General features: G+C 40.6%; 1 long non-coding RNA gene across 2 annotated transcripts in view; it reads right to left on the bottom strand.

Moving 5' to 3' along the window:
* Window positions 1-1,391: 1,391 nt before the first annotated feature.
* LOC140708153 (uncharacterized) overlaps window positions 1,392-20,781 on the bottom strand; it is a 41,936-nt gene continuing 22,546 nt past the window's right edge. For both annotated transcript variants that reach the window (XR_013537212.1, XR_012088312.2), the window contains one exon: window positions 1,392-20,291. This is a non-coding gene — a long non-coding RNA (uncharacterized LOC140708153). The remainder of the gene's footprint in view (window positions 20,292-20,781) is intronic.

Below are 20,781 nucleotides of genomic sequence, written 5' to 3'. Positions count from 1 at the left end.
TCAGATTAAACTGTTCATTTTAGAAATTCATCAAGTACCTTATGTTAACCTACAGTGGGGCTACATTGCAAGCAGCTCCATGCTGCTAGCTTTCAAAGGCAGTGCAGAACGCAAGCATAATAAATAATGGATGTTTATCTAGTCACGTAATAGCATCTCTTGAGCCTTCTCCCCCACCCCGCAAAGGCCCAGCTGTGTTTTCAAACTAAAATGGAATTAAGTTCCCAAAGTTCTTGTTCTAGATGTTTCCAGATAACTTGTTTATTATGCAGCAAATGTGTGACTGTGCTGCTCAACTGTTGTGAGGGATCCAAATGTCTTTCCCCACCAACTGGTACATCTGCTTCAGATAAGACTGCTTCCCTTGTACTCAAATCACAGTCATTTTATTGCTTGGGAAATTACTGTGCCCTTTTCTTTGAGAACAATTGAATTTGCACTCAAACATCCTGGGGAAAAACTAGAAGTGCTTTGGTGTTACATTACTGGTAGATCTTTTGTAAATTATCTAGAACCATAATATAAAATAGTGTAGGTGCATTAAGCAGTAAACAATGCAATTGCCAATGCAGACATGATTGTGTTGCTGGATCAGTTCCATCTTATTTGGCTGTTCTGAACATCAAGAAAAAACAGTGACCAGCAAAAGTGCATCAAAATTTTAGTAAGATAATATAAAATGCATCCAAATGTACATATGTGTGTGGCATGAGGTGTTTTTTTAGGGGGTGTGTGTGAGTTTTTTCCTGTTGGAATATAGAGTTCAACTCTATGGCACTTTCCTATGAAGTTCATTTCCATGCCACAGGTAAGTTTTTAATTAACAAAGAAATCAGGAAAAATGCTTCAGAAAAGAAGATCCACAAAGAAACAAACTCAGTTTCTTTGTGGATCTTCTTTTCTGAAGCATTTTTCCTGATTTCTTTGTATTTGTATTTCCTGATAACGTATTTGTTCAAAATCTTTAAAAGTTCATTAACAGAAGATGTGGCTCATTACAGTGCTGACTGGATAAGAATTAGGGTAGGCCAGTGTTTTAAAACCAAGGGGGCTGGAAATTTTATCCCATAGGAAATAGCCCTCTGTGGTTTAGAATCAGTCCATGAGTACAAAGAAGATATATTTTGTTGTTATGTGCTGCCTCCTGAATCCTATTCCATTACTCTATCCACTACCACTGTAGGCATCCTTCAATCTTGAGAAACTATGGTAACGTGCTTTGTATGTAGGACTTGGAATACCGTCTAGTGTGGCTGAGAAGGCCAATTCAAGAGTGACAATCGCTTCCACACTGAAGACAAATTCAATCTGTCCCCTGTCCAGCTCCCTGATTTTGCTGCTTTTGTGACTGCCTCTTTGCCTCGGCCTGCTGGACAAGGGTCTCTTCAAATTGGGAAAGGCCCTGATGCACCGCCTGCCTCCAGGCTGAACGCTCAGACGTCAAGGTTTCCCATCTGTTGAGGTCCATTCCTAAGGCCTTCAGATCCCACTTGCACATATCCTTGTATTGCAGCTGTGGTCTCCCTCTGGGGTGCTTTCCCTGCACTAATTCTCCATACAGAATATATTTTGGAATCTGAGTGTCAGCCATTCTTATGGCATGCCTGAACCAATGTAGACGTCGACTATCCACTACACCACACTGGGTATCCTATACTTTCTATAGCTCAGTACATTTTATGATCCAAATTGTTTCCAGGTTTGTTTTATTTAATTTGATCTGGGAATGAAAGCTATAAAATTCCATCTTCTTCCATTACTTGCTAAAGGGAATGTCATAAACATTTTGAGATTTGACGAAAATTAATCTAGACACAGCAATCCTTTGCTTTCATTTTTACATTATGCCTGTGCAAAGAGGATTTCAGCCAAGGCACAGCGATCCTTGTGTTCCTTTTCTGTCGCCGTCCCACAGCCTGATATATTGTAATTGCTTGTGTTCTTTTTCCATGGGAAAGAAAGATTTTTTTCCATTGGCTTTTTACTGAATCATCAGAGCAGTATGTATCAAGCAGCTGTGGCTATTAGAAGGAAATTCACCAGCTAGTGAGGAACAGTCATGCATTATTGACTTCTCCGGTTTGCCTCCAGTATCCCAGTGGTTTATATGTTTGTTTTTAAAGAGCTGAAACTCAGCACTGCCAGCAAGCCAACTTGAACAACTGACTCATATCCCAGAGGTAGTGGATGGGTTGTAGTTACTTGATGATGGATAGGATCTCTGTGCATGCTCAGAAGCAATTTTATTTCTCATGCTAGTCTGCCCTCCCTTCCAGGTCCAGCCCAATATACTTTGCTACCTGGAGCATAACCTCAAATGGTACTTCCCCAACAAGCCAAAAAGCATAATACTGAAATTCAAACCACTTATTTTGGTGCTGCAGACAAGAAATCCCACAAGTACAATTTCCCTATCCCTGGCAGAGAAAAATCTAAGAACAGCAAAGTAATGTTACACTTTTATGATGCTCAACATCTGTTGCCTGAAGCAGTCACCTCACTTTGTGTAATGGGAGGAATGGCCTAGCCTCTTCTGTCATCTGGTGTGGGAGGGAAGTGGTGCTTTGTCTCTTTCATTGACCAGTGGAAGAGTGATGGGCAGTATAATCACTGAATGAAGAAGACAATGGAGTGGATGGATCTCTGGGTCCAGGATTCTGGAAAAGCATTGCAGAGCCAGCTCCGGGTTTGACCTTACCCCTAGGAAATCCCCTGGAATGGGCTCCCTCTTATATCTTTGGCACCCTTATGGCCTTGATTTAGTGACATTTTCCTGGATAGGGCATACTCATAGATTGTAATTATATTTCAGACTATTGGGGGGGGGGAGAGAGGGAGAGAGCAGCTGCAACAAACCATAGCAGCTCCTACTGATAACTGCCATTCCCCTCTCACCCTAGAACAATGCAAGATTCAGGACTTTCAGGATAGAAAATGGCAGCCATTAAGAATGGGCTGTCCGTTTAGCTCTTGCTGACACCGTTGCATAGGGTTGTCAGGTCTCAAGCTTTAGTCTTGAAGCTCATGTTTTGAGATTCATTCGCAGGCTTTGAAATCTCAGTCAATAGCTGCAGATCACCCAGAAATCTACCTGTAGAGCCTATCTTTTGCTCCACCTTTGGTTTAAGTAACACACTTGCTTCCGCCTAGATTGTCAGCTTCAGTGTTCAAATTTCTCCCATCAAGACTCTGGGAGGCAGACCCTTGATAGCACCACCTCAGTGCTTTAGAAATTTATCATTCCATATTCTTTATCAATCTTTATCAATCACACACACATGTTTGTGCGCACATGCCTTGGCTGAAATCCTCTTTGCACAGGCATAATGTAAAGTGATGCCCATGTAAATTTCCTGGTCATTATGCTGAAAAAGCAGGGAATTGTGCAATTTGATTGTGCACTTGGTCACAAAATTCCCATTGTGACCACTGCACAATTCACTGGCAGAAGTGGTTTGTGGACTGCACTTCCACATTGCCACTACTCTAACTGTTTCAGATATAACTTGGCATTATATCTGAATAGCTACGCAACATGATTTCAGCCATTATGTGATTGTTGCTGAAAGGTCTGTTCCCTATGAAATCCCAAGTCTACTCAAGAGTTTGGGCCAAAATCTCAGGGAAAGGGATGTGATTGGCTTAGCAGCCCTAATCACCCATGATAGGTACCGTATTTTTTGCACCATAAGTCACACTTTTTTCCCACAAAACAGGGGGGTGGAAAGTCTGTGCGTCTTATGGAGCGAAGAAAACAGATTATATTTTCCTGTTTTCTTCTCCTAAAAAATTGGTGCATCTTATGGAAAGGTGCGTCTTATGGAAGCGAAAAATACGGGTCCCAAATGGGCCAGACAGGAATCCCAAATACACCTGCTTTATTCTCATTCATTCATTCTGTGCATTCATTTCAGAACAAATTAAATTATAAAACGAGGGCCCATCTAGTATAATTTTTTTCATCATTCAGAAGCAAATGTATACTCTCTAAAAGGCATTCCTACCTTTTAGATAAGACAGATATATAAAGCACCAAATGAACATTCATAGTACCCCCTTCTCTCTCTCTCTCTGTCTCTCTCTCGCTCTGTGTGTGTGTGTGTGTGTGTGTGTGTGTGTGTTGCAGAATAGTTGAATAATTTATTGAACTCCTTCCATCTGAGCTCTGTTATCAGACTCTAAGAAATAGTGAGAGAGGCAGGTTACTGAGGTGTCTTGTGCCAAGGACATTAAGTTAAGATCTGGTTATACAAAAGACAAATTTGAACTAGAATGCACCTCATGTACTCTAGTGCACAGTCCAGTAAAACAGATATATGTGGGTAGCTGGATTAACCTTAATAAAACCTAGCAATACTTTCTGGTAAAATCGCCCAAACATTTAACAGCTATTATACTCTTGGGTAGTATCTAACAGATGCCCTTTTTTGTTAGCAGAAGGAAGCACTGTGCCGTGTAATAGCTGAGATGCTTGGATAGTAAATCAATGGGAAAGTAAACCACAGGTCAGAACATTTGTTACAGTGAGCCTGTCATTAGCAAAAGAACTCCCTTAGGAAGTTAGAGTCATTAGTTTACCCTGTTTCTTAGCTCTGTAATTTTCCAATTTATTTGCTTTTCTTTGGTGACTGCAAACAAAATAGCCATGAGTTTCATCACCTTGATTGGGCATGCCTGGCAACTTTGAATGATTGCTTCTTGGGGGGGGTGGATGTTTTTGTCATCTAATTATGAAGCTAGTGTCTCATCCGGTTTGGCCCCAGAACAAAATACAGAAAACATGTTTAATATAGTAAATCCTGCAGAGAAGGGCTGTAGGTCAAATTTAGGCTCATGTCTAAAGCCCCTATGCCAAACAGTGTAAATCCACCAACTTGATGTATTCCACGTGTCTTGGATTACAGTTCTGACAATCCCCGCGCAACATGGTGTTTTAATTATTGCCATAGCTATACAGTACAGTCAAATCTGGAGGATACTAGATTAGAGAAGGCAGATGTTGCCAGTACTGAACTAGATCAGACGATGGCAGCTGACAGCTTTGCAAACTGGGGACCACACTAAACCCCTGCTTCTCCCATCCCACCTGGGGTTGAATGTGCTGTTACCGTGCCTCCATATTTCAGTGGGCCATGTTCAGTAGCTTTAAAAGGTGCTTGAAATTAATGCATGTGGGAGACATGCACCTTGTCTTAAGGCAAGATTTTACTTCCATGGGTTTGATTCTGGTTTAAAACAAGATGCATGTGCCCTTTGTTCTTAAAGTGACATGCAGCTTTTTTTTTAAAGCCGCCGCTGATGCTGAAATTCAGCAGTGTGACAGCAATGGTCAAGATCAGTAGTGTGACACTATAGACCCTGTGTTGCCTAAAACAATTAATGATAGCCAACTGGCCACTGGCCATCTTGCCTAGAGATGATGGGGGTTATAGCCCAACAGATCTGGGACGCACCAAGCTAGTGAAGGCTGCCTCCCTTAGTATCTCGAGATACATAAACCAATGATTTGACTTGGTGTTACTTAGTCAGCTTCCTATGTATATGCCATCAGCTGTTTTTTCAATATCTGAGTAGCAATGGGCCATGCTTTGCCTGGAAAGTGAATTTAAATTCGTTCAAGGAAGAACCCTTGATTAAAGAATATATCATACAATACAGAAGGAGTGCTATTCAAATGTGGGGGCACTAGTGGAACAGTTACTATGTACTGTTTGCACTTTCATTAAAGTTTTGTTCCCCCCCTTGCACTCTCAAACTGTCTGTACTCTTTGCAGTCTTCTTGTTTCATTTCCATCCAGCACACACTAATACAACCAACTAGGCCAATGAACGTTCCCCAGGACCAAAAGCAAGAGCTTCCAAAATTTATTTGACTGCCACTTGCAGTGCTTAGAGTGAGATTTACTGTACTGTCTTGCATCACTGGCCATAAATAGCCGCTTCACTTTAAACAGAACTTTGTGTTTTGGTTTCAAAGAAAGCTAAGAGCTCAACACATGAAGAGCATACACCAACCTTCAGAAGCTGAAATATGAAAGAGACACAAGTCTGCCTGACAGTCACTTCTGAGGACATAAGATGGTGATGAACAGAGAAATGTCAGTTGCTACATCACAGCACAGAACCTCCTTCGCCTTGAATCCTGCAATCTCTCTCTTTAGACTGGCTCCTCAGTCTTTACTTAGATCTAAGATCCAGTATGATCAATGGAACTGACTTCTTAGGAGTCTGTTAAGAATTAGCCTGACTGCCTCTGTCAAATATCTTGATTATAAGAATGAGAGGTAAAAAACAGTTTGATTGTTAGGTCTTCAACATAAAAAAGCAGAGGTATCCACCTTCTGAGATTCCAGGAGCCATATTCGCTCTCTGCTGAAATGTTGCCTCTTCCCCAGACTCCAAAGTTGGCCCACCAAATGGCAATTTGATAAACGCACTTGGAGCTTTTTATATAATTTGTGATATTTTTTTTGTCCAATTTGTGATTTAATGTAATTTGTAAATGTGAGTTCATGTGTTTATGTAACTTGGGGAGAACATGACCCAGTTTTAGGCCAGAAAGGACCTTTTTCCAAAACAGACAGTGACTGGAATTGTGACACAGTAAACCCTACTGAGTTCAATGGAACTTGGTTCCTACCAAGGCATTCTCAAATGTTTTAAAATTCCTAAACACACTGAATCACTAATACTAGGTTACCAGTGGTTTGTAATGTTTGAAAGGAACTGCTGTAGGGCAAGCATCTGGCTTTTCTCCTTGTACTTTATTTGGTCTAGATCTTTTGCTCAAACATTAGACAGGGACTTATATTTAGCAGTATTACTAATACACGAGTGGGTCAGCTTTGCTAATTTGTGCACTAAAATTAGAACTGTGAGAGCAATCTGGGAAAATAAATGACTAAGGAAAGATTAGCTTAAAATGTATTTATACAAAGCCAGGGAGTGGATTGTTGGATATACTGTAGAGGTGAGGCTGGATTTTTACTCAGTGAGAGATAATAAACTTCATTACAAACAAAATGTAGCAGTTATACAATCCGAGCCAGATGGTGGCATTCTCTTAGCATAAAGTCTTGTTTGCTTTAAAAGGCCACCTGAAAAATACAACTTTTGAATACTTTGAACAGGAGAGCTGGAAGGAACCCTATTGATCAACGAGTCCAGCCCCTGTCAAGGAGGCCCAGTGGGGGAATCAAACTCCCAACCCCTAACTCCACAGCCAGATGCCTAAACCACAGAGCTATGATGGACTTTTCTGAACACTGTTGTTCACCAATGCAAAATCCTATCAGGGTGGACCAGAAAAGGTCAAAGACTTAAACTGAATGATTGCTTGTTGATCCAGGCGAATTATTCAAGAATAAGGCAATGCAAAGATGCTTCTACTCAAACATGGTATGCATCAAGGCTGACCCAATGCCTTAGACGAGTGCTTCCCCCGCCTTGGGTCATGTAGTCCAAGATATTCTTGGATTACAGCTCCTAGAAATCCTAGCCAGTGGGAATTTTAGTGCAAGAACGTCTGGGGACCCAAAGTTGGGAACCATTGCCTTAGACATTTTCCTGGCTAGGGCAGAACAGAGGTAGGGCCTTGTGATGTCACAGTTGCCAAGTAGACAGGATGAAGAAAGGGGGGTTGAAGTGTTTCTGAGCCAGTTGATGGTAGAAATGGGCACCAAGTGAATAGAGCCAGAAGCCAGGTAAAACCTGGCTAAGAAGAGTCATGGATGGGCCCAGTGCTCTTCAATATTTTTTATTAATGACTTGGATGAGGGAGCACAGGGAATGCTTGTTAAATTTGCAGATGATACAAAAGTGTGCAGAAACAAAATTCAAAGTGACCTTGACAGGATGGAGCACTGGGACGAAAGCAACAGAATGAAATTCAACAGGGATAAGTGCAAAGTACTGCACCTCGGAAAAAGAAATCAATTGCACAGTTACAAGATGGGGGATACATGGCTCAACAAAACTATGAGTGAGAAGGATCTTGGAATTGTGGTAGAGCATAAGCTAAATATGAGCCAACAGTTTGATGTGGCTACAAAAATGGCTAATGCTATTTTAGGCTGCATTAATAGAAGTCTAGTTTCCAAATCCCACAAGGTGCTAGCCTCCCTCTATTCAGCACTGGTTAGGCCTCACCTCGAGTATTGTGTCCAATTCTAGATACCACACTTCAAGAAGGATGCTAACGAATTGGAACAAGTTCAGATGAGGGCAACAAGGATGATCAGGGGGCTGGAAACCAAGCCTTATGAGGAAAGGCTAGAAGAATTGGTCCTGTTCAGCTTTGAGAAAAGAAGGTTGAGAGGTGATATGATAGCACTTTTGAAATATTTGAAAGGCTGTCTTACAGAGAAGGGGCAAGATGTGTTCTTGATCATCCCAGAGTGCAGGATATGCAACAATGGGTTCAGGTTAAAGGAAGCCAGATTTTGGTTGAATATCAGGAAAAACTTCCTAACTGTTAGAGCAGTATGACAGTGGACCCAGTTACTTCAGGAGTTGATGAGTGCTCCAACACTGGAGGCATTAAAAAAAAACCTGGGTAAGCACCTGGCAGATATGCTTTGATTGTATTCCTGCATTGAGCAGAGGGTTTGACTTGATGGCCTTGTAAGCCCCTTCCGACTTTGCTTTCCTATGATTCCATGATTCTAAGGATGAAATAACATTTTATTGTACTAAGGGAAGCAGAAAATCAGCACCACAGCTGAAGTGATTGCTTCTATTCCTGTTAAGGTTTGTATGTATACTGTATGAACATTTCATACAGCACACATGACACATGGAGAGTTTTTCTGGGCCATACAAGTTTTGTGGGGCTTGGGATTTCCCCCCTTTTTTTCTTAAAGGATTTCACCTCACCACTTTTTCCGTTACATTTCTTCCTCCCTCTTCCACCACGGCATACTCCCCCAATTGTATTCTGCCCCATAATTGTTCACTGTTTATCTGTACCTAGCCCCATGATTCCCAACCTTGGTTCCCCAGATGTTCCTGGACTACAACTTCCAGAAATCCTTGCCAGCACAGCTAGTAGTGAAGGTTTCTGGGAGTTTTAGTCCATGATCTCCTGGGGACCCAATGTTGGGGACTACTGATCTAGCCAGCAAAATGAACAAGTGGGTCCTAGATCAAATCAAGCTTGAACTATCTGTGGAGGCAAAAATGTTGAAAGTGAAGTTGTCCTACTTTGGGCACATTATGAGAAGACATGATAGATTCTCTGGAAAAGACAATAATGCTGGGAAAGGCTGGATGCAGCAGGAAAAGAGGAAGATCAAAATACAACATGGATTGACTCACTAAAGGAACCCACAGGCTTGAGTTTGCAAAAAGCTGAGTAGTGTTTTTGAGGAGTAAACATTTTGGAAATTGCTCATTCATAGGGTCACCATAAGTTGGAGGCAACCTGATAGCATATAAAACTAGATCTAGACTAATCAGATCTATATTATCATCATCACTTACACTGAGCTAAAAATGGGAACTGTACTTAAAATAACTAAGGACATAATTTTTTCCACACAGCTGAGCAAATGGGAAATGGTTATATTTAATGCCTTCTATAATGCTGCCACACGTTGAGATTGCTCAGCTAACATTATTTCTAACATAGGAAAGATCAGGAGTAAGGAGGAATGGCTCATTTTTTTCTGTTGTACTTTGCACATGCACTGATTCAGTGTGTTCTTCAATATCACACACCTCAACGCCTTTTTTTCTAAGCAATTCTTAGCACCGGGTTCTAAGAATTGGGCTGGTTGGATATACAATGGAAGGATGTTACATTTCACATCAGTGTTTTCTTAGAAAGCAATATTTAAAACTGATAAACGAGCATGAATTAATTATGAAATAAAATATCAAAGATTCCTACAGCTATTTGCATTGCAGAAACTACTTGACAGCACAATTAATAGTTAATAATGTTCTCAAAAGGATCTGCATTCTGCACATATGCATAAGCAATGTGTTTCTTACCATCACAGATTTTGGTGGCTTTTTTTCCTACTTAGTGGCCTTCAACTGCTCTGGTTGTAGTGTGCAAAAGATACCTCAGGGAGCTAAAGGTTTTGTCTATTGTATCATTGGCAAAGATGGGCTTGCCGGAAATCAAAACTGCAGTCCTGTACCTATTGATTTGGGAGAAAGCTCCATTAAACTCAATGGGATTTAATTCTAAGTAGACAACATCTATATTCTGTGCTGTACTTTCTCAGAGCTTTTTAACAATAAAAGAAATAAGCAGGAATAAGCCAAGTGTTGTATTTTTCCCTCCAAATGATCTATCATGGTATAGACACTGGGCACTGTATTTAAAAGATTTAATTAAGGGATATATTTTATTCTGTAGGAAGCATGTTGGACTGTTTTTAACACCCTTAAAATATAATATTAATAACAATCATACATTGGGAGTGGTTAGGAAACAAAGAGCAGCTTTTTCTAAATGTGGCCCCCCAAAATTATATTTATTTATATCCCACCTTTCTCCAAGCATCCAGCCCCACGAAGGCTCATAACATAAATGAAAAACAGATACGGCTACAGACAATAGGTTCTCACATTAAAAGATAGCCAAAACTCTGCTTCCAACCCGGGTTAAATCCTGTGTAGCCAGCTTGAGATTCAACTCAGCCTTCTATCTTTCTGAGGTTAGTAATGTGGGTACCCAACTTGCTGGGAGGGGGCAATGTGTAGCCTGCATAATTACATTATAACTGCCCAGAGAGAGTGTTAAGCACTATGGGTGGTATATAGGTAGCATGCTTTGCTTTTTGCTTTTTAAATGAACTATCTCATTAAAACAAGTGCTGAGATAGACTATTTGAAAAACCATTTGAAAGCATAAGATGAGAAAAAGAATTTTCAAGCAAGCATGATGAGACAGCAGACTGACAAATTTTGTTGTTGTGGAATTAATTAGAGATCACTTCATTATATGACAATAAAACAAACTTTGCCATTTATGTTTCAGTAAGATTTCAGTATGATTCAGTATCTGACTCTTTGGTAGTTTCTACAGAATTATCCATTTTGCGGAGCTTGCAAAGCATTTGACTTAACCCTCTGCATGATATCAGAAACTGATTTTGCTCCAAACTCAAAGTTCTAAGCAGGTTTGTTAAACTATATTATCCATGGGAGACCAGAAGCCACTAATTCTCAGTTGTGGAGATGGAGATGGTGGGTGTAGTAAGAAATTATTTGCTGTAGTAAGAAATTATTTGCTGTGATGAGTAGAGCCATATAGGAAAGTAAGGCTGGAGGCTAAGGAACCTTAACTTGGTAAGGCTGGAGGCTAAAGAACTTTAACTTGGACTTTCAGAGACTTTCAGAGACTTTCAGAGACTTGAAAAATGCTCTTGGAAACTGATGGCACTCTGTTGTTAGTGGTGCTCTTGTGTGGCGTCTGTGCATATGTGCAAGCTTTCTAGCAGCAGATGGGGAGTGGTGCATTTGTAAAAGACATAGTAATGACTGACAGTGTTTAATGATTTCATCAAAGCAAAAAACCCATAATGAATTAAATTTTAAAAATTATTTGGAAAGAACAGCCATAGGATTGCCACTGCTCTCCACTCCAGTTACATGTCATCTTCTTTCTTTAGTGATCACCTCGTTCTGCCTAAGATTAGGGACAGTCATACATAAGTAACCAAAGTGTTGGAGTTTTGTATGCAACCACATGTGCTGCCTGTAGTTTGTGTGATGGAGAAGGACTTTTTTGGGCTGGGGTGATTGTCTTTCCATCACTAACCAATTATTCTATCCAGCCTTTGAATTTTAAGACAGCCCCACCTTTCTGCTGAATGGTTCCCCCTCTGTTTAGTCCATTGGTGACAGTTGTTTGCTATTGATCTGTTCAGTTGATTAATTAGTATGAGTGCAGTAAAGAAAGTGGCATAGATAAATCTGTGATTTCAAGGAACTGTAAGTACAGAAATGTTTTTACTCTTTCTACTACTAAAGTCTTAGAATGAGTTACTGATACCTTAAGTGCCTGTTAATGAGAAAATGGTGGACTATCTGGGGAACTTTTAGCTATTCTCCTCTGTGAGTCTCCATACTTCTACTGCATAGCAGAAAAAGAAAAGAATTTTAACCCGGAAATTCAAAAAATTGCAACAAAGAGTGGGCTGGCTGAAGTCAGCCTGAGATTGTACAGCCCTTCCTTTACTCTAAAGAATAAACTTCCATCCCACTTAGTAATGGCAGCTGAAGGTCACCCTGATAAGATGCAGCACTTTTGCCATCAATCTGCTAGTGTTTTGCATTGTTCCACTCATCAGGAAAGTGTGCTTACAGAGTTCTGGTGAACAAAAACATAACCTTATCAGGTCTCTGGATCGTAAGTGCTTGGGAAGTGTGTCCAGCCAAATGAACTTGCAGAATCTTTTCAAGCTTTTCAAACAAAACACTCGGTGAAAATGTAGATTATGGGATGGGTCCCAAAAATTATGGCAGTAATGTCTTGTTGCAGGTGACTGGCAGAAGCAAAATTAATAGAATTCCTTGAAAGAATTAATTAGATCAGCTGAATAACCACTATACAGATAAATATGCAGAGTCATGCTTTAGGTGCTGCAGTCTCTTAGTCATCAGCAAATATTAAGCAAAAATCTGTTTCTTAGAACTAAGCAAGCATGCCCCCCCCTTAAAACAGAGGGGACATGCCACATACAGAACATGAAATCCTAGTCTTATTCTATAACTTAGCATTTGCACTAAATGTGTGGATTTGAATTCAGTAGTTGCCTACCTGCAAATCTTGGAACAGTTACTTTCTGCAGCTACTAGAATAATCCAGATTGCTTGGTCAAAGAGTAGCTTTGCTGAGCTCTATTTACTTCTGACAATTTTGTGCCATGCAGTCAGATAAGGTCTGAGTGCAAAAACAAAGCATGTGAGGGTGAGAGGCTGCAATCTTCAGTCTCAATACTTCACAATAAACTTTACGTTGCAGAGTTTTGAATTTCTAGTAAAATTTGCTTTGCTGTGTAGCAGAAGTACAAAGACTCCATTAGAGAATAGCTATGAGTTCCCCAGAGTCCACTGTTTTCTCATTAACTGGCATTTAAAGTATCAATAACTCGCTCTGAGACATTTGTAGTAGAACTGGTACATAGGTAGGAGAAAGTACAAAAATGTTTCATTACTTACAGTTTTGAACAGATCAACAGCAAACAAATGAACTGACACCAACAGAGGAAAAGAGAAAGAGCACTCAGCAGAAAGGTGGGGTTCTCTCTGAAGTCAGATGCAGGAGGGAACAATTGGTTATTGCTGGACAGATTGACAGTCACCCCAGCTTAGAAAAGTCCCTCTGAATCATTCAAACTACAGGTAGAATTCCAGGCTGTAAAATTCCAACACCCTTACGACATGGTCAGAGCCTTGTATCTGTTCCCCTGCTGCTGAAGCACTAGCCTCACACTCTGTGTGAGTATGTGGAAGAGGAAAAGAGAGAAGAGGGAATAAGGTGTATTTTTCTGCTCCCCAGCTGATGAGTTATAAAAGTGAACATGAGTCAGATCAGATGTTAAGGTCAAATACATACAGTATTTCTTCCTCTTACAATATTTTACCTCCAGATCTTACGGTGTTCTATGCCCAAGACATCAAAAGTACATACAAAACCTTATTAACCACTCACAAAGCTGATTTGCCAAATGTGGACAGAGGCAGGATCATGTTAGAATACACTGTCTTTTCCTTTGCATGTCTTCTAGATATGGAACCAGTGACGCATCTAGTGAATCCTTGAATGAAGCTTGGCTGAGGCAATGTTTGAGTGAGTGAATGCCTGCCTGTGTCTGTGGGTGTGTGTTTGTGTGTGATTGGCATCTGGATCTTCTGCTCCAACTATAGATGCCTCTACTTTGGGGGTAGGTAATGAACTGCCCATCCAGGTCCTTCAAACCAGGGAGTGGTCATTGAAGGGTGTTTAGGCCTCATAGAGGAGGCATTTCAGTAGCAAACCAGATATAGTTGGCTTTGCTCTCTGTCCCATCTAACGCTGTGGCCATCAGCTGCTGCCGGTGCCACCAATCGTAAGAGTCAACTGCTGCCAAGAGGTCTCTTTTCCTTCTAAACAGCACTTCCCAGCATTGCTCTTCATCCTTTCAGAACTGAGCTACGGTTTCAGCTGGGGATACCTATTCTCCGGACTGTTTAGTATGAACAATACAAAGACAGTGAGGCTGAGGATCAGAGAGCCGGGCCTAGCAGGAGAAATATCCATGTGTTGGATTCTTCATCTCTTTTGTCACAGACCCAGTTCGAAAAGCGAGACTTCCCATTGGGATACATTGATCATTTGCTGTTATAGAAAACAGTCCTCAAGCAGCAGAAGCAATGTATCACATAATATGAAGCAGCAATGATTACAGAGTATTTTTCTACTTCCGTTACTGGTTTCTGGACAATGCTACTCAAACCAAGTCCTATGGGAGCCACAGTGTGTTCCTTTTTCCTCACATGACCATCTTTATATGCGCTTCACCTTTCTTGGCTTTCAGGTAAACCAAGACCAAGGACTAGAGCTGACACCTGCACCTTATTATCTTTCCTTGGATTTATCCTTGCCAAAAGCAATTCAACTAGCAGGATAGGGCCAGGGTGGCTCTACTGTCTGAGCAGATGAGATGCTACCTGGTGAATCCCAGCTCCTCTCCAACTGAGAAAGGCAGGGGGAAAGGAGGGTTTAATAGCTGCCCCCACATCTCATGATGACTCCACCTTGTGCCCCAGCAGTCCCAGTGGGTATCTGTTGCTGCTGGGTTAGGATAGCCATTTCTGCATTACCCCCACTCCACTCCCCACCCCCAAAAAGAAGGCAAAAAGGGCACTGATCTGCTTAAGATTTGCATATATCAATTTATATGGCTAGATGCACATTTCAATATAATCAGTATTATAATTTGAGGACTAACACATCTCACCATAGTGGTGCCCATGAAACTGTTAGTCCCAAGGCTACTGCCTACTGTGCTAAAATGTTGGCAAGCAAACTAAAGGTCCTTGTTTTCCATCTTCATCGCTAAACATTGTCTTCAGATTTATATCGGACCACTCTCCAAATAAAATATGCCTTTCAGTCAAAGGTTAGCCTCGGTAAATCAGGGCACATGGCACCATAACCGGAGTGTAGGTGTCGCATAATAATATACAGCAAAGCTGTGCATACTAGCGCTCCTTTATAGCAGGGATCGATGTGCAATATACCCACGCTGGTTCCTGTCCCAGATTTTAGTTCCTGACAAATTCTTTTCTAAGCGTAACTCCTACTGTAACCCATTTTGGGAAGTAGAAACCTTCTGTTCTACATGCAGTCACTATTTATGGTGGAGTGACTACAACTTTAACTTGTACTGTTTTGCCAGCCATTATGTATTCTCGGGCTCTGGAATAGCCAGTCACCCAAAGGAGTCCCTGGATCCTTTAGGGCTACAGGAGATTCTTCCTGTTTGGGCTGGGATCTTGCCTCAGAGGTATGATGGTCATGGTCATGTTGTGCTTGGTTGTCTATCTATGAATCAGTTTCAACAATCCTGTTGCACATGGAGGTACAGAGTGTAGCCTAATCTTATGCTTATTTACTTAAAAGCCCCACTGAGTCTTACTCCCAGGAAAGAATGTATACATTCACAGCTTAAAATTCTGTTCTTCAGCTGCTGGCCACCTCAAATTCACCAAGCCTCTTCAACCAGTTTTATTAAACCACTTTTCCTCTAAGGAATTTGTAGCAGTAGGAATATCTTTAGTTTTCCTAGTTGTTTAATAGAAGGACAGTAATCTAGGAGTGAGAAATAATTGCAACTTTTCAAAGCCTCCCTTACTATAAAGAGCACAATAATGAGTCAGACAGAACTTTAAGGTTGAAAAAAGAAAAATATACGCATTTTACTCACTGCTTTCTGTAGATTTCGTAAAACATCAGAGGGGAACAGATGAAAGAAAAAATAAGAAGCAAAAATAGAATGGATCCCTGTCTCAGCCCACAGAGCTAAGAAAATGGCCCATACGCTTGTGCCCTATTCTTCATCCTGGTAACAACCACTTTACTGATGCTCAGAACAAAGAATAATAAAGCATGCTGATTAAGCAAAGAAAGAGGAAGGGTCTTCTTAGCCTGGGAAGATAGAGGGTTTGCTAATTGGTCAGTAAGGGGCGTAAACAAATAGGCATGCTAGTATTTCTCTATAATATGGTTGGGTTGCATGAGGGACTGTAAAATAGTCAGCATCCTCCACTTGTTACTGTCCCCACATCTTCTGACTGCCAGTGAGACTTTTGTTTAGCCACTGTGTTTACCTCTGTCAACTAGCTGCCTGTTGTTCTTGTACATATATGACTGCTGGGAAAGACTGCAGCACTGCTGAAGGCAATACTTTTGAGGGACAGATGGCTCCTCTGACAGTTTTATTAACACTGCCTTGTGGATTTTCAGGGCTGTTGGCAACATCAGCTATTTTCTGGCTCTTCTGTCTTGACCCACAGACTAATCACTTCCAGATGTTGGGAATAGCTAGCAACAGAAGCAAGTGTTCTGCTTTCTATTTAGGCAGAATGGATAAAGCCTTGTTGTCACAGAGAGCTATGTAATTCAAAACAACCAAGCATGCAGAAAAAAATATACTCTATGTTAGCTGGTCTGAAGCGGGAGGGGAAAAAACACGTTCTAGAATGCCACAACTAGTATGGACCCCACTAGTTAGAGATTCTAGAAGGTCTGGTCCAAAAAAAGGGGGAACTTTGCTAAGCTCTGATCAGATGTCAGCTACATGGGTTCTATCCATACTTAACAGATATGTTTACCTATATTTTAATAGATGATATAACATAAATATTTCCCCAAATAAATATTTAAAATTTCTTGGAAGCTTGCTAGCACCAGATTCCTTCAAGGGGATTTACCTCTATAAATCAGTTTTTTTAGTTAGAAGACAGCTGCTCTCTAGGACACAGTAATAATGGATGAGCTGCATATGCCACAGCTTTGCTGTTAATTCCACTAAATCTTACAAACTCCTATGGAACAAGGCTTAGTAATGGGAGAAATTCTGGTTTGTGATGAAATACTGGAAGACAGTGCCCAGCCCTCAGAAAACAGAATGAAGGAAATCTAATCTGAAATGTCTTCTTTATTCAAGTGGTTTCCTACACATTTTATTGAAGAGTTTTGAATTTTGGTAGAATTCCTCTAGAACAGTCCTTTTTCTCTCTCTCCTCAACTGGCACTTACAGTCTTAATAAGTCACTCTGAGAACATTGGTAAAAGAAAGAATAAGAAACATTTACTTTGCTTACAGTTCTGAAGAGATCAAACAGCAAACAGACAAAACATAACTGCTTCAGCAATAGGCCTCCACAGATTCACTGCTTTCAACAGATTGCCTGACTCCAACAGATAGGGGGTGGGGCCCTGAGCAGAAAGGCAGAACTCCCTTTGAATGCTGGACAAACTGATAGTCACCTCAGCTCAGAAATATAACTCCCAGCCAAACCTACTAAAGGCAGCATTTGAGGATTCAAAAACGCCAATATATTCCAGCCAGAAAACAAAGTTCTGGAAGCAGGATTAACAAGTCTGTTAAACTTGCAATGCATTGTAAAGAACCAAACTAAATGATTCTTCTTTAAAGCCACATGTATTTTTAAAGCCATATGCAATTTTATGAGCACTGAAACTGCAAATTTAACCTGTATTTTCCTCACAATGACCAAGCACCAAACAAAACAAGATTGTTTGCAACATGCCGGGGTGAAATAAGCTTATGCTTACATAATAAGAAATATTTTATTTATTTCTTCAGAGAGCACTGCTGCAACATCCAGAACTGATGATGTTCTCTAGTTTGATCTTTAAATTATTTCAGTGACCATTGTCATGTTTCGTAGCATGCCCTACCAGTACAGACAGGATTCCTCTTTGCCTATGTGTGGAATTCACAGCAATTTTATTCCAAAGCTTGAATTTTTTGTATTATGGGTCTGGAGTTGTAGAAGATGTTATTCTTTGATGCAGCAATTGGATAAAGGAACTGATACGTTACAAATTTCCTAAATAGCAACACATTGTAGTCTTCTCACTCAACATCCAGAACAACAGACTCTGAATTTCATCCAGGGCATGATCACATGGGCATACAGTGGGGTCTCTACTTAAGAATGTCCCTACTTAAGAACAATCCAACTTAAGAACAGCTCCATTTGCTAAATTTTGCTTCTACTTGAGAACAGAAATCCAAGATAAGAACAGGAAAAAAAACCTTTCCTGCTCTTTTTTTAACCTTAGGTCATCTTAGGTTAAAAAAAATTTCTCCCCTTAGTGGTAGAGTACGTATTAACCAGCTTTGCATTAGTTCCTATGGGAACTAATGCTTCAATGTACGAAGGCACCTCTACATAACAAAAAAACAGCCAGAACGGATTAATTGGCTTTCAGTCCATTCCTATGGGAAATTTTGCTTCAACTTAAGAACGTTTCAACTTAAGAACACCATTCCAAAACGGATTAAGTTCTTAAGTAGAGGTTCCACTGTATATACTTCACCCTTCAACAATGCTGGGTTTAGGGGCACCAGACCCCTGTGTAATTCAAAATCCGTGTATAACTCTTATGTCCCCAAAACCATAACTACAAAGCATAAACAAGGTGATTGACATGAGGGAGGGGCAGACAGACAGACACAGAACAGTTTTCTCTATCTCAGTTCTCTTCCATAGCATTTACAGTCCTTTCTGTACAGTACAGTAATGAACCTTAAAGGTCCTTATGACCCCCCCTGGGGGCAAGTAGACCCCTCTGATGCCTTCTGTTTAGAACTCATGGGGTCCTGGGTGGCCAGGGACACAGTATTTATTGAATATTTATTTATTGGAATAATTATATATATATATTTTAAATCTGTGTATAACCAAAACTGTTCTGTTCACTCATGCCATTCAAGGGAGAAATGTCCCTCACATTTTGGACTGCTTGTGGCACATTTGAGTATGAACTATTTCCTGGCAAATGATGTACGGGTGATAGCACCCATGCTTGATCCTGATCCACATTCATCCGGACCATTTTGGTCCAGCAATAGGGTTAGTATGGGGGGGGGGGGGCGGTAGCAGTTCCTTGATGGATGGAAGGGTCATTTTAAGGGAGATTGAGAATCAGCCCAGAGTTCCACAGCCCCAATCTGTAGTTTTTCCTCCCCCAAAGAAACTCTTCTGTTGTGGTAGTGGTGCGTTGTCAAAATGCCCCCGACTTATGGTGACCCTACGAATGAGATATCTTCAATATGTCCTTTCCTCAACAGGAGGAGCTCAGCTGTTGCAAACTCAAACATGTGGCTTACTTTAGGAAGTCAAACCATCTCATACAGTGGTGCCCCGCATGACGACGATAATCCGTTCTGTGAAAATCGCTGTTAAGTGAAGTCGTCGTCATGCGAAAAGCCTTTCCCCATTGGAATGCATTGAAACTCAGTTTAATGTGTTCCAATGGGAAATTACCTTGTTGTCCAGTGAAGATCGCCCATAGGGAAGTCATTTTGCGAATGCCGATCAGCTGTTAAAATGGCTGCCCTGTGCAGCATGGGTCCGAAAAAGACAGGGCAGCCATTTTAGGAAGCCAACAATCGTTGGAAAAAAATCGTCGTCTTGTGAATAAACAGTCCGTGAAGCACAGACCTCATCATCGTCAAGCAGAATTCCCCCATAGGAATGACTGTTTTGCGAATCCCTAGAGCGATTGCAAAAAGTCATCGTAATGCAGTTTCATCGTACAGCAGGGTCGTCATCTAGCGAGGTACCACTGTATTTGGTCTTTCTTTTTTCCTGCTGCCTTCAACTTTTCCCAGCATTATTGTCTTTTCCAAAAAATCTTGTCAGATGTGCTCAAATTAGGACAATCTCAGTTTCATCATTTTTGCTTCCAGAGACATTTCAAGCTTGATTTGCTCTAGGACCCACTCGTTCATCTTTCTGGCAGTCCAGGCATTCACACAGCTCTCTTCCAGCACCACATTTCAAATGAAACAATTTTTTTAAATGTCAGCTTTCTTTATTGTCCAGCTTTCACACCCATGCATGTTGATCGAGAATACAAGAGTACAGATGAGCTCAGTCTCTGTCTCCAGTGAAACATCCTTATACTTGATAATATTTTCTAATTCCTTCATTTCTGCCCTTCCAAGACTCAGTCTTCTGATTTCTTGGTTGCAGTCTTATCTTCTTTTACCACCATTGGCTTCAGAGTGGTAGAACAACAAAGTCTCGTGGCACTGGAAAAGTAAATACACATTTATTACACCTTAAGCGTTTATGAGCATGGCAGCTTGAACTGGGTGCATAAAGTTGGGGTGTGTGTAGGGGGGTTAAATTGTCAATAATATGGCTACCTGACAAGAAAATGTACAGAGAAGAGATTGTTTCAACTCTATGAAAACCTTAGAAATATATGTAAAATAAACATAATATCCATTTGTAGCAATAATTCTTGGTGACTGAAGTGATAAAGTTTGTAAGCCCAGTTTCTTTAATTATGTATAAAACTACAGCTAAATATTTTTAAAGCATATCAAGACTAACTTCAAAGGAAATGCTCTCAATGCATTTGGCTAAGTGTCTTGTGAATGCTAATCAAGACCCTAACTTAGTCCAGTTCCTCCAACCAGATTGGTTAGCACCCTAAAAGTATCTGCTTTGAGAAACATTAAAACAACTTTTAAAATAAAATACTATTAAGTTTTTCCCAGGCAATTGGTTTGATAA

This window comes from Pogona vitticeps, chromosome 6, assembly GCF_051106095.1.
Source record: "Pogona vitticeps strain Pit_001003342236 chromosome 6, PviZW2.1, whole genome shotgun sequence".
Taxonomy (NCBI): domain Eukaryota; kingdom Metazoa; phylum Chordata; class Lepidosauria; order Squamata; family Agamidae; genus Pogona; species Pogona vitticeps.
Note: the sequence above shows the minus strand (reverse complement) of the source record. Positions and strands in the feature narration are given on the sequence as shown.